Below are 18,352 nucleotides of genomic sequence, written 5' to 3' on the forward strand. Positions count from 1 at the left end.
AGATGGACCCCGTGGTACGGGTGGCAGCCGTGTGGGAGCAGTTCTTGAAGAGCTGCAGCCTGTGGGCAGCCCCTGCAGGCTCAGTTCGGGAAGGACGGCATCCTGTGGGAGGGACCCCACGTGGAGCAGGAGCAGAAAGCGACTATGAAAGAGCTGCAGAGACAAGTGTCAGGGACTGACTGCAGCCCCCATTCCCCATCCCCCATTCCCCTGTGCTGCTTAGGAAGAGGGTGAATGGGAGATAGCTGTTTTTAGTTTGCTTTTAGTTCTTCATGCTCTATTCTGTTGGTAGTTGGCAATAAATTATATAAATCTCTCTATGATGAACCTGTTTTATCTGTGACAATAATTGTTGAGTGATCTGCCTGTCCTTGAGACCTTTTCATCATATTTTCTCCCCCCTTCCCCCCTTTTCTTTGAGGATGGGGGGTGAGAATGGTTGTGGTGGAGCTCAGCTGCCCAGCCAGGTAAAACCACCACATCTGTGTAGGTTCTGGACAGAAGTCCTGTACACTGAGATGTATTTCACAATAGCTTATTGAATGTCCTAGTCTACATTCTCTCCTCATTGGAATTTAATGTGTTTATTATTTATAGCTTATGGTTGTCTTGCTCCATTATGATGTTATTATTGTCGCTATTAATCCTTCCATCAAGTAACAGTAATATGTGATATATCAAAGTCCTATGTTACCAGAGAGTCTATAATTGTCTCTCCCTAAAGTGCTACCTATTTCTTCTGATAAAAACCTTGCATTACATTTTCTTCTAGTAAGATCCTTTGCCATTAGTTTGACTATAAATGACCAATGAGGAGGTTTGTTTTGTTTTATTTTCCTGTTTTAATCCCACTTATCAATCCCTTGTCTGTAAGTAAACAGATTTTCTATTTTCATTCTATTTCTGTTTCTATTGTTACAAATTCATAGGATGAGAACTGACCAGACTTACTTTTTATCTTTTTATTAAAAGACTTCTGTAATGACAGAAGCAATTTAACATTGCAATTTCAGTGGAAGGGACATACTGCTTTGGGACTGAGACACTAGTAAGAGAATTTCAAGACCACTTACATGATTTTGGTCATACCATTTATGTTTTCTCTGAGGTGCTTAGTTTTGCTGTTTTGTTATTTGTTTGCTTCTCACAATGAAAAACAAAAGAGAGAAAATTTTTTTCCTAACTTTCATTTGATTTTTCAGTTTAGTCTAGGAAGTCTTTGTGAATGGGAGCTCATGGAATCTAGCTATTTTAGACTTTTTATGTCCAGTGGGATTCTTACAGATTGTACTGATATAAATATATCTAAATATATCTAGTTTATAATACTAGAGACAAAGTGTATCATCACTTAAAATGCATCATATGACAGTGAAATTGATGCAGTTTTATCATTAGCTAGGAAGCTAATGAAAATTCTAGAAATTCTTGATTAAGGCCAATTAATGGGAATGGTAATCTTGGATGCCTTTCATGCCATTAGAGCAAAGTCAGCATAACTAAAGAATACATTTTAATAATTTTACAAACAGTACATAGTGAAAGTCATTGAAAATAAGATTAAGACATGAATGAAGAACATCAAAACAGCCATTTAAAATAGAAGTTCAAACTTCTTGCTTTTGCTTTCAAGGTTTTGCATAGCTTAATCAGTTTATTAAAGAGAAGTTTGCAAGGTGACATCACTTCATTGAAGTACCTACATGTAAATAATGATGCCTATTTTGGAGATTTCTGCTTGACAAATTCCTCACAAAAGAAAATCTGGAAATGGAAGCTAGAGAAATTCAATTCTGAGCTAAAACAGTGAAATTTCTGAGTGTAAGGAAACTAAAATACCAAATATTTAATCAAGACACCTTGAGAGAGAAGCTTGCTCATCCTATTTATTTTCTACAAATGATCAAAGGCAAATCACAGAATCACAAAATCACAGAACTGCAGGGGTTGGAAGGGACCTCGGAAGATGTATGAAAGAAAATGGTACACATCCTCAGAGAATGCTGAAAAGTTGATAAAGGGAACGCCAAGTTGATTAGCCTTACCTCAGTCAGTCCCTGGGGAAACCATGGGGCAAGCTCTCCTGGAACACATATCAATGCAGACAAGGGAGAAGGTGATAACAAATAGTCAGCTTAGATGTGAAAATGAGAAATTACATTTGATCTACCTGTTTGCCTTCTATGATAAAAATGACAGGGTATCTGGATGAGGGGAGAGCAGTGCATGTCATTTACCTTGACTTAAGCAAGGCTTTTAGAATCATAGAGTCATAGAATCATTAAGGTTGGTAAAGACCTTTGAGATCATCTGGTCCAGCCATCACCCTACCACCAATGTGACCCATTAAACCATGTCCCTAAGCACCACATCCAACCTTTCCTTAAATACCTCCAGGGACGGTGACTCCACCACATCCCTGGGCAACCCATTCTGAGGCCTGACTGCTCTTTCTGAGAAGAAACGTCTCCTCTTCTTCCAGCCTGAACCTCCCCTGGTGCAACTCTAGGCCATTCCCTCTACTCTTATCACTAGTTACCAGTGAGAAGATGCTGACCCTTAGCTTCCCACTACTTCCTTTCAGGTAGTTGTATAAAGCAATAAGTCTCCCCTGAGCCTCCTCTTCAGACTGAACAACCCCAGTTCCCTCATCTTCTCTTCACATGACTTGTGTTCCAGGACCTTCACCAGCTTCATAGCCCTTCTCTGGACTTCCAGGGCCTCAATGTCCTTCTTGTAGTGAGGGGCCCAGAGCTGAACACAGCACTCAAGGTGAAGCCTCACCAGAGCTGAGTACAAGGGAACGATCACCTCCCTGGTCCTGCTGGCTACACTGTTCCTCACACAAGCCAGGATGCTGTTGGCCTTCTTGGCCACCTGGTCACACTGTCAGCTCATGCTCAGGTGAGCATCAATCAGCACCCCCAGATTCCTTTCCTCTGCATAGCTTTCATAGCACTCTCTGCCAAGCCTGTAGCACTGCATGGGGTTATTTTGGCCAGATTGCAGGACCCAGCATTTAGCTGTGTTGAATCTCATCCCATTGGCCTCTGGCCATTGACCCATCCTGTTCAGGTGACTCTATAGGGCCTTCCTACCCTCCAGCAGATAAACACTTCCCCCCAGCTTCCCTTCCCTTCACAAGGGAAATGTTAAAAAGAGGTCAGTATAAATAAATAAATAAATAAATCTTCTCCAAAGTTATTTCCATGTTAGAAGTGTAACATAAGGTACTAAACAACTATAAACACAGATAAAATATAGCTGATTACTGCTGGCATTAGCTTTTCCATCATCACGTTGCTCTCTTAAACAGACTTGAAAGAAGTTTTGTAGACAATATCAGGAGAAAAAAATCTTATCAGAATGTCTTGGTGGTTTATCGTTACAACTTAGCTTTGTTCTTTCATAATACAGGATAATCTTATCAGATTGGATTTGTTGTCACAAACACTGTACGAACTGCACTGCAATTACCTTGTTACATGAGCTTCACAAGATTTGCTGGTGCTTCAAGCTAGAATCCTTCGTGCTGTGTCATAGTGTCTTGTCATAAATTATGCTCATTAGCAGTATATGAATAATAGTGCCTTGCAGTAATGACAAGACCCAGATGATTTTACATTTTATTTAAAATCTTACTGCATGGAAACCTTCCTCCTACTGGATGCCCAAAGACTTAATGACTCATCATATTAAATGAATCATCTTAAATGGTTTATTTTTTAGTTTGTATCTCTTCCTTATTCCGATACCTGCTTTACAAATCCTTCCCTAGTGTATTAAATGCATAAGTCATGAGAAGTCCTGGTTACTCAACTGAAAATGAAGCAGCATGAAAAGCAACAGCACCTGGTATGGGACTAGGGCTAAGGAGTTTTGTGCTCTTTATCCTAGACTCTATTCTGTTAACCTCAGGCAAGTCATTTCACTTTTGTGTTCCCATTGATCTTCCTACTCTCTGGAGGATGAATTACTTAATGAAATATTGGGACTCTAAATTCGGGTAGGACTTCTGTAATAATTCTGTTAAATAGTCCTAATTTGCAATTTCATAGACAACAAACTGCTGAGCAGGAAAAAAAAAAGATGGGTAAAATAACCCACCAGGAGGACCAAGTATTAAATACTTACTTCTTGTAAAAGTTTATGTCAGATATGATCAACTGCAGAACAGATTAGACAAAGACTATAGTTTTCTGGACCTCATAATACTAACTGAGTTCTGAATACATAAATGAAGCTTGATTTTAAATATTCTTTGTATTTTCTTTCTAATGTAATGTTAAATTCCCATCTCAAATTAAATATTTACATAGTAAACAGCAGAATTAATTTAGCTGTTTCATATAGTGTTATTGGGCTAGATTCTTGTTCATCCAGAAACATTATTTACATTTACATTCTAAGTTACTAACGAAATGTAAAAAAGCCATTTATAAAATACACTGGACATCAAACTTCTTCCAAACTGGAATGGATTCTGGTCAATATCTTAGTCATCCAGACTGGTATGTCATCCAGACATTTTCTTATTTCACAGTGTACAGAAAGATTAGATGCCTCTAAAAAATCTTATCAAATAGGATTTTGCAGATTCGCTACAAAGGTAGAAAATATTGGTTATCTGACACTATCTCCAAGGCAGAGAAAGCATAATCTAGAGTTCAGGAACATTTACCTCAAATAGCAGTGAGGCATAAAGGACCCATCTTGGTCTCTTCATGACCATAGTCAAGCAAGGTGAAACTGAAATAGTGCTTCAGATCTCCATCCCAAAACAACTGTGAAGTAGACAATGTGAGTAGACAATTACATTATCCAAATGGGGTTTGCACCTACACATCAGTTGCCCTTGCTTCTTTACTGTTAGTGGAAATAAGTATACTGGATAATGTTAGTATCACCTCTTCTTCAAAGGTTATTATTCGACTTTGCACTGTAAATACTACATTGTATAAACTGATTTTCTTTGCTGTTGCTCTTTATTGACAAGGCCCAGCATTCATCAGCTGTACCTTGCACTTTTTAGGTTTGACACCACTAACAAGTTTGCATCTTTTCACTAATATTCGCAGATGTGACTAAGAAGCAGTAGGATATGAATCCTATTTCCACTTCTAATATAGATTTACACTTTCACACACAGCATCAAACATGTCTCTTCTGAGTTGCTACTGATTTATTACACTATTTTCTTTCTTAAATGTACCTTGTAGAGTAGGTAACTGCTTTATAAAGTCATCATAAGTAACAGAAAATCTTGTATGATAGCATTGACTTGGTACTTCAACATTGCTTTTTCAGCGGATTAAACTAATATTTCACCATCATAATTAATCTACCTTAGACTCCTCATGGATCCCTTTCATAAATACTTTCACATGTAAGAGAATCATTTCACTCCGTTTACAAATAACAACTCTGTAGATGCATCTAATTTTTTTAAAAAACAGCATATTTTGGTGGCAAAAGTATTTATGAACTGGTTATGGTAGCCACTGTATGGTTTTTGTATGATTTTTGTTGTTGTTTTGTTTTGTTTTGTTGACCCCAAACCTTATTTGAAGAACTAATAGATTCTATAGAGAATGACAGAATTCATTGTGGTTTTAAAGATGAAGACAGATTCAATGTAAAGTTGCACAGTGAAAGGGCAAGAGACAATGTTCACAAGTTGAAGTAAGGGAAATTTCAAGTAGCTATAAGGAAAATAATAATAATAATTAAAAAACCTCTTCACAATGTGATTTCTCACAGATAAGGTGTGAAATTTCCACTCTTGAAGAGATGTGAAACTTACCTAGACAGGACATTGAAAAACATTATCTACCTTTGAAGTCAGTCAAGAGCTGAGTGAGTCATGAGCTTTGGAATAACTGATCTCCTGAAGTTCCTGCCCACCTAAATTTTTGAAATCGGATGACTGGGTTTCACTTTACGCATTCAGGAATTACTTACCCTAAAAATGTATTATATTGAACTTAGCACTGCAGCTGTTCAAAGCATTTACTGAAGGACCACAACTTTAACAAATGAATAGCAAATGTTACTAATAGATTGAGATGTGGACTATAATTTGGTGGATGAAAATAATTTATTATTAATAATAATAAAACAGAAAACTACTTGAATAGTCCAGGATAATAAAGCAATACTACAACTGATCATGACTGAAAAAGTAATTCCTTGTTTCTGAAAAATATCCTAAAGTAATATAGAAGTCCTAGATCTCCCAACAGAACTACTTTTCAGTCTCAGTGTTCCCTTGTTTTGAAAATATTTTATGATATTTTAAGTTGAAAAGCTATCAGAAATGTATTAAAAAAAAAAAAAAAATCTCTTATTCTTTTCAGCTGACAAATAGTGAATTGCTGTGGTATCACATAATGAAAGAATGGTTGAGGTCACAATAGACCTCTGGATATTATATGGTTCAACCATCCTATTCAAGCAGCGACACCCAGAACAGGTTGTCCAGGACCAAGTCCAGGCATCTTTTTAAGATTTCCAAGGAGGGAGATTCCACAACAACTCTGTAAAACTTGTTCCAGTGCTCCATCACTTGCATAGTACAGAAGTGGTTCATGTTTAGATGGAACCTCTTTTGTTTCATTTTTGTGCCCATTGCTTCTTGTCTCTTCACCAAGTACCACTGAAAAGAGCCTTGCTTTGTGTTCTTTGCATTATGTTTTATTCAAAATTGCTTTGTAGAAATTTATCCATTTGAATAAAACACAATCACTAACGCTTGACACAAAATGAGCAGACAAATATTGCAAATTTTTAAAATTCATGGTCCAAGATGAACTAGCCTTAAAGAAGATATACAAAGCTGATGATGTTCACATAGGAACTAAGGGAAAATGAATGTGTTAAGACACTTACTGAAGTGATTATAACCAGAAAGTCACTGTGTCTTGTTTATGAGCAGTTCTAACAGAATAAAATGCTCAGAATCATTCTATTTTTCTGAGGTGTTAGTGGGGAGGGAGAGACAACTCCTGAGAGCAATTCACATCAGAGGTAGAATGAATTGCCCTCCAGAGATGCTTCTCTAACCTCACTATCTAAGAGAAGTGCTTACTCCTCACTTTGGATTTCCATGTCAGCTGAGATGAATCCAAGCTTCACTTAACATATAACATGCCCCTTTTTATAGATCAAGAACTGAAATAAAGAGACCAAATGTAAAGCAACTCTACAAATATTAATGCTATAAAAGATGACATGGTTACCTAGTTACATAAGAAAAATATTGACAAAAGCCTTACAATATTACTGAACACAATTACACCATTTAAACTACTTTAGTACAGATATAGCAGAAACTTGTGACACAGTGAGGACTAGAACCTGTACTTGACCCTTTATCTAAAACCATATTTATAGGTCTGGCTGGGATGGAGTTAACTTTATCCACAGATGTCCATATATTGCTGTGCTCTGCACTTGTAGCTAGAACAGCATTGGTATCACACTGATGCTTTGTCTGTTTCTGAGCAATACTGGCAGAGCATCAGGACTCTAACCCTCAGAAGCAGCAGGCTGGGGGTGGGCAAGAGGTGGGGAGGAGATATAATGAGGGCAGGTGACCTAGACTGATCAAAGGGATATTCCATTCCATATAATGTCAAAAAAAATAAAAATAAAAAAAAAAAATGTGTGAAAGTGGAAGGAGAGGAGGAGCTCTTGTTACTAAAAGGTCTGTCCTCCCAAACAACCACTACTCAACCTATGGGCTTTTCCCTCCCTCCCTTCCTTTCTTCCTTCCTTCCTTTCTTCCTTCCTTCCTTCCTTCCTTCCTTCCCTCCCTCCCTCCCTCCTTCTTTTTCATCATATTTCCTCATCTTCTCCCTTCCTTTGAGGAAATGTGAGCAGTGTGGTGGAGTTTAGTTGGCCATTAGTGTGAAACCACCACATGGGTACATCACCATCAGTAACTGTATGGATCAAGGGCTGTTCTGTAATATGGAAGGCAAACCCCACCACACACCTTCTTACTGCATACACAAACTCTTTTCTCCTACAGATTTCCACCATACTGCCAACTTAGATCAGACTGTGCTTTTTGATATTCCTCATACAGTGGTGGATGCTGCATGAAAGTGCACAATGAAGCACATGTTGCTGCTCATGTCCTTTCAAGCTTTACAGTACAGATGAATATAATCTCCAGTTTGAGAGTGAGTGCCTGTATAGAGGTTGTAAAATTGATATGATGCAGCCACAGACTTCTCTAAATTATGCTGGATGATATCTGTTGAAAGACGTGATCTCTGACATGTAGGCTTGGATACCTCCCTAATCAGAACCTAGATGCTTTTCAACTAGATAGCAAGATGTAAGGTTGAGTGTCCTTATGTAAATATTATTATTTCACATGAACTTTCTTATTCTGGTTCTGGCAATATGTATTTTTTTTTTTTTCTTAAAGTCTTTTGTAGGATGTTTTCCAAGGGAATAGACTCCTAGCATAAAGGCACCACAGCTGCAATGGGACCCAGCACCAGCCTATGAAGTGGAGGCAAACACGTTGTAGGTTAGACAGAGGCAGAAACCAAGCCAATAATACTACATTATTCACTGCTTGATTTGATTTCTGGTCAGCAGTACAATTTCCCCAAAATGAACTGTGACATTTCTTACAGCTGCCTCCTCAGCATATAAAATAGGATCCTGCTAACCTGGGACTGCCACAAGGGAAAATGTTTGCATGATCTACCTCTGTACACAATGTAAGAAAAAATATCCAATTCAACTATGTGATACAGTTCAATCATAATGATTCTCTTTTCAGAAAACAGAAAGGACAATAAGTTTAAAAATGCATGGCAAGGAGCCATTCTTGTTATCATTCTATAATTTGATATAAGTATTATCCATTCTCAATATGAGTTTATGATTGCAATCTTGTATTGAACAGATGCTGAACTTAATAGAAAAATAGGTTAAAAATGGCATCTTTCTGATGGCATTTCATGCATCTTTTTAAATGGAGCCACCTGTGTTACTTTCCTTTTCACTTTAGTTTATTTTTTAACATGCACATTTTTTTCCTTTGATTTGGTTCACTGGCTTCGTCAATCCTTTCACAAAAAAAAAAAAAAAAAAAAAAAAAATCCAAAATACCAATAAAACAATAGAAAATTCTAATAAAAATGCTCTCCAATTGAGGCAATTTCACAGAAGAGGATCTACAACTTTTTTATAGCATGTTGCACCTGTTTTGTTTCTGACATTCACTTAATATAAAGAATATTTTTCACAGTAAAGTCTCATATTGTTGCATGCAAATAGTCTGTCAAGGATCAATAAGCAAGCTGATTTGATTTTCTCTCCTTATATAGCACTTTCAGATTTTTTGAATCAGCATCTTGTGATGACAGTGCTAAAGGTTGCCTCAAGTTATAAGTGTAAGAAGAACTTAAAATAACTATATTTGTACCCAATATAGCAAGATATTCTATAGTATATTCAATCAGAGAGGCATCTTGTTGAATACCTTTTTAGTATCTCATTTTATCATTGTTAATTATTTGATTTGTTTTATTATTATTATTATTGTTTCATCAAAATAATGAGAGAACTACTTGATGATCTATATTTTACTTTTCATTACATCAACAGACAACAAAACACGGTAAAAACAATATAGTTAAAAATGGCTAAATTCCTCAGTGCTAACTCCAGTACAAGATTCTGTTAGAGATAATAGGAACAACTTCAACATAGTAAATACATTAAAAGTCAGCAAATTGTTAACTTTAGAACACAGTAACTTGGATGGAAGATGATCTGGTCCTGAAAAACATCCTGATACCTCAACAATATCTCTAAAACCCATCAGATTTGAAATTCTGTGTATGTATTTTAACTCTGACACCACATATATTTCTGCCAAGGTAGTGTATGAGTTTTAGGAATGAGAGATGAACTGCACTGCTGAAAGAAGTTATGCAACCTCATTTCCAACACATTCAGAGGTGTGAACAATTGACCTAAAACCTAAGTACGTTGCAAAGGAAGGTAAAAGACAAACCATTTTGTTACAGTGTGGATGCTCATTTGCAAGGGCAAACTTGTTTTAGAAGCCATGATTGAATGTTATGCTAGTATTATAATGAATTGAATTAATTTTCAATTAAAGAAATCAAGAATTAAAAAATAAATAAATTTAAATTTAAATTAAATAAAGAATTAAAGAATTAAATTGGATGTTATGGTGTTACTAAATAAACAATACAAGAAAAACAAACATTCAAACACAATAAGTTGAAAATATTAAACTGTAATGATTTAAGACAAAAATGACTTACTTACCAAACCATCAGTAGTATTTTAATGCCAGTTTTCTTAACAGCAGTTGGAGCCTGGGGAAAGAGGAAGCAAAGAGAATTTTCTCAGTTGCTTTACACAGCAAGGCAGGAGTCAGAGGAAGGTTCTAGTGAATCAGATGGCTCAGGTGAGTGGAGTCACCTCAAGCACATCAGTATACATGTAGCTTCCCTAGTCCTCTGTGATGACATGGATTTACAGCAGAAGGGCATATGCTCACAGGTTTTAATGCAGATAATCATGTTTTTGCAGTTTTATCTTAACAATACTTATCTATAAAATGAATAAATTACGTGTTTTATAAACTATTACAAAACTACCAAACTACACAAAATTAGATTTCTTAAATTTCTGTGGCATATTATAACAGTTAAGCAATTTCCTATAATCATAGGATATCTGGGGTAAGTCATGCTTCCTGATATAAGTTCTGTTCTTCATCAAGGACTTGACTGCACATCACTTCTGTTTCTATTTAACAGGTGAATTCAACAATATATATTAAACACAGTTAAAATCTTATGTCTTGTTTAGTAACACATTGGACTACCATAAAAATAAAGGCCCCTTGACTTTGTCCCTTGATGCCATACACTGAAACACACTAACACGTAAAGAGAGAAATTCATATACATACACGTATACATATATATATGTATTAATTTATGTATGCATTCATTTAAATACAGCTATACATATATACTTATATAAATATGTATTAGCCAATATGAAGTGTTACTCTGAAAAAGTCAAAAATTCAATTTCTGTCTTATAGCTTAATTTAATATTTGAAAGTTTATTGAAAACAGACCATTGGAGTAGAAATACTTCAGATCTTTTTTGAAGTTTCAACTCAGAAACTAATTACAAAAATTAAATCAATTCAGGGATTAAAGAACAAAGTCATTAAACTGACACAAAAGTTAATAATAAAATTCCCACTGACTTTAACAAATGAAGATGTAGGTCCTGTTTTTAGGAACAAAAAGTTTAGGAACAATAAGTGTTTTTAGGAACAAAGAGTATTTAAATTGTATGTCCTTCAGGGGAAAAAAAATAGATAAATAAATATTTATTCTGTAGATATAATTTTGTCAGAATCAAGGGTTCGAGATATTTTAAACAAATAATGTACTGTATTCAGTGATTGCAAAACATGAAAATTAAATGTTTAGCCCTCCTCTGGAATAATTCTGTTCTTACCAAAAAAATAAGAGGTATTTATAGTAGCAGAGCGAGATTCTTGTCTCGTAGGATATTTGCAAAGTTAATGAGTCTAATCTCCTAGCCCCATCTCCATAGGCATCATTCAGCTCTCCACAAAGCAGTTGTGTGTCTGGCAATTCTCTTTATTAGAAAATGAATTCTAATACTAATCAAAATAAAATTCCAAGAAGTTGGTGGGAGTTACTGTATTAGATACAGTGCACAGGCATCCTAGAGAGAATCAAGCTGCTGCTTTATTTTCTCAGATCTTCTATTCATAAACTGATTGATTTAACAAAAAATTATGGGTCAGATAAGAAATAACAGCTAAAATCAACACAGCTTTAGGCTGTACTAAAATCTGTCTTAACTGAAAAAAAAATTAATGAGGCCATTGCAGATTCAAGATGTTATCAGACTAAAATGCTTATTATTTGTAAATGCAATGGTTAAATAAGCATCTTCAAACCCATTATTTCAGAGTATAAAGCCTGTTAAATGAGAAGATAAAATGTTGGGGGGGGTAGGGGGAAGGGATAGGGAGGAGGAGGTTAAACAGCTGTCACTAAAACCATTTCAGAACTTTAAACAGTGGCAACAGTAAAATATGGCACTCTACACAATGTAATCTCAACACTGTTTTCCTTTAATACCACTCAGGCCCCTACTCTGTGTAGAGAGGCTTAATACCTTATCTGAAGAAATCCCACTCAGTCTTCTTCACAAGCAGATAATGACAGAAAATATCCCTAACAGCATTAGTCATTCACAAACACTGGTAAGCATGGTGGGATTTTTTTTTTTTTTTTTTTTTTTTTGGAACATCATTTTATGCTTCTCTGGTTCAGAACTTTAATGAATTAGATTGCATTTCTGGTAGGAGGCTCTATGGGATAAGAATTTCAAATAATATCTGCTTCAGTTAGATGTTTTCAAGCTTTTACAAATTATTTCCTTCAAATGAGTTGATCACATCATAAAAACAGAGAGATAAACATAACAAAATTAATGTAAATAAGATTTTTCCTGCTTATTTACCAACCCAAGTGCTAAACTTTGATTAATTGTTACTAGTGATGGCTTATTCTACTCAGGATCAAAAACACTATATTTAAAGACATAAGTCTGAGGAGGTTTTTATGTTGCTGTTTGTTTTATTCCTACTATGCATTATTTTACAATTTCAAAACCTACTCTGAAGCTGCATTTACTTATGAGATGGTTGCAGATGTGGGTCAATATCAGTCTGAATTTCTCTTCAACTCACACTGAGCAATTCTCTCCATTTTTACTCTTGACAAATAGTTATTTAAAAAAAAAAAAAAAAAAAAAAAAAAGCAAGCAAACAAAAAAAATAACTTCCTACTACTTATTTTCAACATGTCAAACCACACACTGAAACTATTGGGGTAAGAGTAGTACCAAGCAGATGAAACAGCCATCCAATGCAACAGACCAGATGTGAATAGAGTCATGACAGGCAGTGAGAGAAAACTTGCACAAAAATTAAGAAAAATAAATACTATCAATGGACAGTTGGTATATGTTGTGGAATATTTGCCAAAAGGCAGCTGACCATACGCATGGAATTTTATGAAAGCAGGGCATAAAGTACAAATTTAATACTTCAATATGAAGTTTTATAGAACAATATTGCTCGTCCAGGATGGGGCAGAGTGTACCTTCAGCAATCTGGCAGACTACATGATACTGGGGTGAGTGTCTGGTACATCAGAGTGTCATCCTGCCATCCAGAGGGACCTTGCCAGGCACCTCATGAAGTTCAACAGGGAGAAGAGCAGAGTCCTGAACCTGGGCTTTTCTCCAGGCATAAGGGTGTGCTGGGGGCTGCCAGGAAAACGGTTTTGCAGAAAAGAACCTGGGATTCCTGATGGACTCCAAATTGAACATGACCCAGCAGCGTGCTCTTGCCAGAAAGACCCATTGTAATAATAAGGAAACAGAAAGTTGGCCATAGTGAACACACTTAAGATTAATAAAACACAGAGAAGGACATTTTCAGCAAGGTCTGTCATGTGCAAGATAGTCTGCTGGAAAACCAATAATATAACATCAGCCCCAGATCTTACATCAGTCATGCAGCAATGCTAGTTCTGCTTCCAAAGCAGTATTATTGCATTAGCAACACCCTAACTAAAGTTTATTAGCCACACATAAATAAAGGATTATAATGTTATAACATAATACATTTCATACCATCAGCATCTTTGTGCATATATGTTGTGAAAATCATTAATTACTCTACCTGAGATTCATTCAGCTCACAGAATAATCAAGGATAAGGAAGTACAATTACTTTTATACTGTTTTTGTTTGTTTGTTTGTTTGATTGATTGATTGTTTTGTTTTGTTTTCCTTCATGAATTAATTGTTGATGTTTTCTGACCACTCCACTAGCATATTGTGATGCAGACAGAAGAATGCATAATCTGTTTTCTTATTCTGAAATTGCTAGAAACTGGTGATGGTGGGAAATTCATTTGCTTCTTAAGCAATTGTAGTGGGTTGACGTGGCAAGGTTTTGGTAGCAGGGGGCCATAGGAGTGGCTTCTGTGAGAAGGATCTAGGAGCTGCCCCACGTTTGGTAAGGGCCCTGCTGCTGACCAGAGCTGAGCCAATAAGTGATGTTGTTTTGTGCCTCTGTAAGAGTATATTTAAAAGAGGAACAAAACAAACAAACAAACAAACAAACAACGCTGCACCACACAGCAGCTGGGAGAGTGAGAGGAGCGAGAAACAGCCTTGCAGGTGCCAAGGTTGGTGAAGAAGGAGGGGAGAGGTGCTCCAGGCGCTGGAACAGAAGTTCCCTGTGGTCTGTGGTGAGGACCACGGTGAAGCAGGCTGTCCCCCTGCAGTCAATGGAGGAGACCACAGTGGAGCAGGTGGCCCTGCACTGATGGAGGCTGAGGCCTGTGGAAGACCCCTGCTGGAGCAGATTCCAGGCCAGACCTGTAGCCCATGGAGAGGAGACCATGCAGGAGCAGGTGACCTGGCAGAAACTGCCTGTGGGGGATCCAGGTTGGAGCAGTTTGCTCCTGAGGGATGGACCCCGTGGTACGGACCCATATCTGGAGCATTTCTTGAAGAGCTGCTGCCTGTGGGAAGCCCATGCTGGATCAGTTCAGCAAGGACTGCATCCCGTGGGAGGGACCCCACAGCACAGGGGACAAGAGTAACTGAGAAGGAGCGTCAAAGAAGTGCTATAGACTGACCATAACCCTCATTCCCCTGTTCCCCTGCACTGCTCCGGGGAGGAGGTGGAAGAGGGTGGATGGGGAGAAAGGTGCTTTTGGTTTCTTTCCTTTGCTTCTCACTTCTCTAGCTTGTTAGTAATAAACATTAAATCTTACTATCTCCCTATGCTGAGTCTGTTTTGCCCGTCACAATAATTACTGTGCAATCTTTCTGTACTTATCTCAACCCTTGTGCCCTTTTCATCATATTTTCTCCCCATTCCTCTTTAAGAAAGGGGAGTGAGAGAGCAGTTGTGGTGGAGCTCGGCCACCTACCCGAATAAAACCATCACAACAATGTAATCCAGAGTTTATCCACTTGCATTTAGAAGACCACAAGGCTGAGATTCATTTAACCTACCTTAGTCACATAAAAATGAGGCTCTTAGTATAAACCAGGCTTCTAATTTCTTTTTATAAGCTATGGAGAGACACAACCACCTCCAAAGAACAATTCATTCAACCTTAAAACAGATGACTAAGATAAATGAAGCACTGTCTGAACATTCCTGTTTTATTTAACTGACCTGATGACTGACTTAGACAAGACCTCTAACATTTATATGGTTAATAAGACATGATTGATTCTACCTCAAAATAAATGGATCTCATTTTCCTTCCATGTTCTACCATGTGTTCACAAGAGAGCATTAAGGGAACATCATTTATGAGAATAAATGCAGGTATTTGCATAAGGATGGTGCAACAGATATTCTCATAAAAACATGCAGGAAAAGTGAGGAGGTCCTGGTCCATTTGCCAGCAAGGTACATGGCTGTTCTGCTGTAGCAGTTATTTGGTGTTAAAATTAAGACTGAATAATCATGTCCACTGAACATACTATCTAATTAGTACTAATCAGACAGCCAATGATCCTGATGTAGGCTCTGCATGCTACAGATATGTAAAACTAAAATGCAAGTGTTTCAATGCATATTTAGTAAAAGGAGGATTTCTGCATATTACTTCCAATATACATAAGTAATTGGCAGCCCATTACTAGATAATTAGGAATAATGATAAACTGATTAACAAAAATAAACCTCAGATTTTAGAGGCGAAAAAAATATGTGTCAAGCTAGGAATTTTACTAAAATCTCAATCAGTTTCTGAAGACACAAGTCAAAAAATGCATGGAATATATCAGGCTATTCTTGCATAACCACAGTCCCATGCCACTAAACTGCTTCACAGGGTGCTGGAGCTGGCAGTTGTGGCCATGCCACCACTAAGCAGCCATCAGGAGAGACCAATCCTGCAAGAGGATGAAGCTTCCAACATTTTGCCACAGCCAAACATGTAATGCTTCATTGTGACTGTTTTTGACAAAATTCCACCTGAGAAAAGCAAAAGCTCTTTCTTAGAAGTTTGAGATCCATATACTGGCAATAACCAAGGTGGCATTAGAAGAACCTTGATATTAAGTCACCATTTATAAGTTATGAAGCTGTGCATAACTTTGTTGTTCTTTGTTTTTCTTCTAATTTGTTCTTCAAATTATAAGAGTGATCTAGAAATAATCTCAGCCCAAAAGACATCAGAGAAGGAACTGATGTTCTGAAGTATGTTATTTGCCTTTACTGATACAGGAGTAACATCTTTTCAGTTGAGGGTTTTGAAGACTACAGCAAGAATGAAGAAATGTGAAATGAAATTCAGTTGTCCACAGCAGATATACTTCTGATTAGCCCCTGTAAACTGGTAAGCAGTAGCTTATGTAAACAACAAAGCAGAGGTAAAAAGCACACTAACATATAACCTACCATTAAGGAAGAGCACAAATCAAAGGACACAAAAATTTAGATTTTTCTTAAATCAACATGTCATATCTGGTCAAATTTCACTGATAGCTCTAATTATATGTTGGTACACAAATATTTAGAGAGTTGTATCTCCAAAGAAGATTCTCTTCCCCCTCTTTTCCAAACCAGAAAATGGAAGGAACTCATACCCCACCAGCAGGGCTGATAATGGAGTGGCAGCAGCCCCTGGCTGATACGTAGCAGATGTAACAGCCACTTCTGCAAAGTGCTATGACACGTACAGTGGGATTTATCTCACTTAGCTTCTGGTGTCCTCATTGCAGACACCTGCATTTGAGATAATCACCTGTGCTCCCATCAGAGTCACTGGAGAGAAACAGGCACATTCAGAGCTTGACTCCCTTAAATAGATGTTTCTAACCTTGGACTTACACAAATCTGTCCCCACTTTTATTTCTAATCTTGCTACCATTCTTTCCAGTCTAGATGAACAGCTGCATTTCCTGCAATGTAGTAAGCACAAATAGATGTGGACTCATAGAAGCTTGTTACTGTCTTATATTTAATTATTTTTTTCTACCCCCAAAAAAGCTTATTTTTGTTATCCTTAGAAATATTTCCTTATTTCCTTTATGCAACCCTTATTTTCAGAAATTGACTATGAACCCACAGAAGGAACTTTATTTTCATGACTGCCTCTTCATCAAAAATAAATCTTAAAAAAAAAAAAAAAACATTTAAGGACTTAAAATGAAGCTGCACGTTGATTAGTTTTTTCCTTTTTGTTGTTATGTCATTACACCTTTAATGCCTTATTAAACAATATGTAGTTTCGTGTCTTGATGCAGTGATGTGATCTTGCCAATGGAAGTGTTGTTTGCACCTTTTTCCCTTCTTTTTTCACAGGCATTCAAGGAAAAGATACAAATAGCTTGGAAAGAAAATGTTTACACAGCAGTAAGGCCTGGTTAATGTAGACTTTTCTCAGAGTTATGTTAATTCTCCAACCCAGGGATTTCTAGAGGTTGCTTCTTAAAATGATATATACTTTTAAACAGATGTTTTGCTGCTCCTACTTTTTATTTTAATTTATTTTGACATGTTTTGGAATACGTGTCTAATTTGTTTTTTATTTATTTATTTATTTATTTATTCATTTTTGTTTCTCACATAGCTGGATATGCTATGTCCTTGTTTTCCACAGGAAGGTAACTCACCACGGGGTCCCAAAGATTCCAAATTTGCCTGACCCTGGAAGCACTCCTGCACTCCTTTCTGGAACCTGCTTATTTTATTACAAGAAACAGAAAATAATTGGTCCTTTTTGATCTTTTCTCCACACCATGAAATAAACATATCTTTTTTTTTTTCCTTTTGTAAGAGGATTATTTACTGTTATTGGCCTAATCCTCCTCCTCTTCATTATCATCATGGTAGCTGGACTTTTTTGCTGAAATGTCCATGCATAATCAGTTTACAGCTAGAAGATAAGAGAAAAAAATTATCACCCTGAATACTTTACAGTCTTCTAAGACTGTAGAGAGCAGGGGAGGAATGGGAAGGAACAGGAAGTCTGAGGCTTGTTTTGACTGCAAATGCACTATACTAGAGGAGGACATGAGCTTGCTTTAAACACTGTCTCGGCTACCAGAGCACTCTGGCCACAAGCACTCAAATGAGGCTATGGGTTAATTTCCTCTCTTGAGAAACAAAGCAAATTAGCCCATGTGCTGCTCACTGCTTCCTTGGCTCAACTGTTTCCAGTACGTGAGCTGGGGACTGTTGTTGATG

General features: G+C 36.9%; 1 protein-coding gene across 2 annotated transcripts in view; it reads right to left on the reverse strand.

The window, feature by feature from the left end:
• TENM4 (teneurin transmembrane protein 4) overlaps nt 1-18,352 on the reverse strand; it is a 1,677,033-nt gene that overhangs the window by 1,427,660 nt on the left and 231,021 nt on the right. For both annotated transcript variants that reach the window (XM_084535211.1, XM_084535210.1), the window contains exon 2: nt 10,324-10,373. The gene's annotated coding sequence lies outside the window, so the exon portion shown is untranslated. The remainder of the gene's footprint in view (nt 1-10,323; nt 10,374-18,352) is intronic.

This window comes from Aythya ferina (genome assembly GCF_964211825.1).
Source record: "Aythya ferina genome assembly, chromosome: 1".
In the NCBI taxonomy this organism is placed as follows: Eukaryota; Metazoa; Chordata; class Aves; order Anseriformes; family Anatidae; genus Aythya; species Aythya ferina.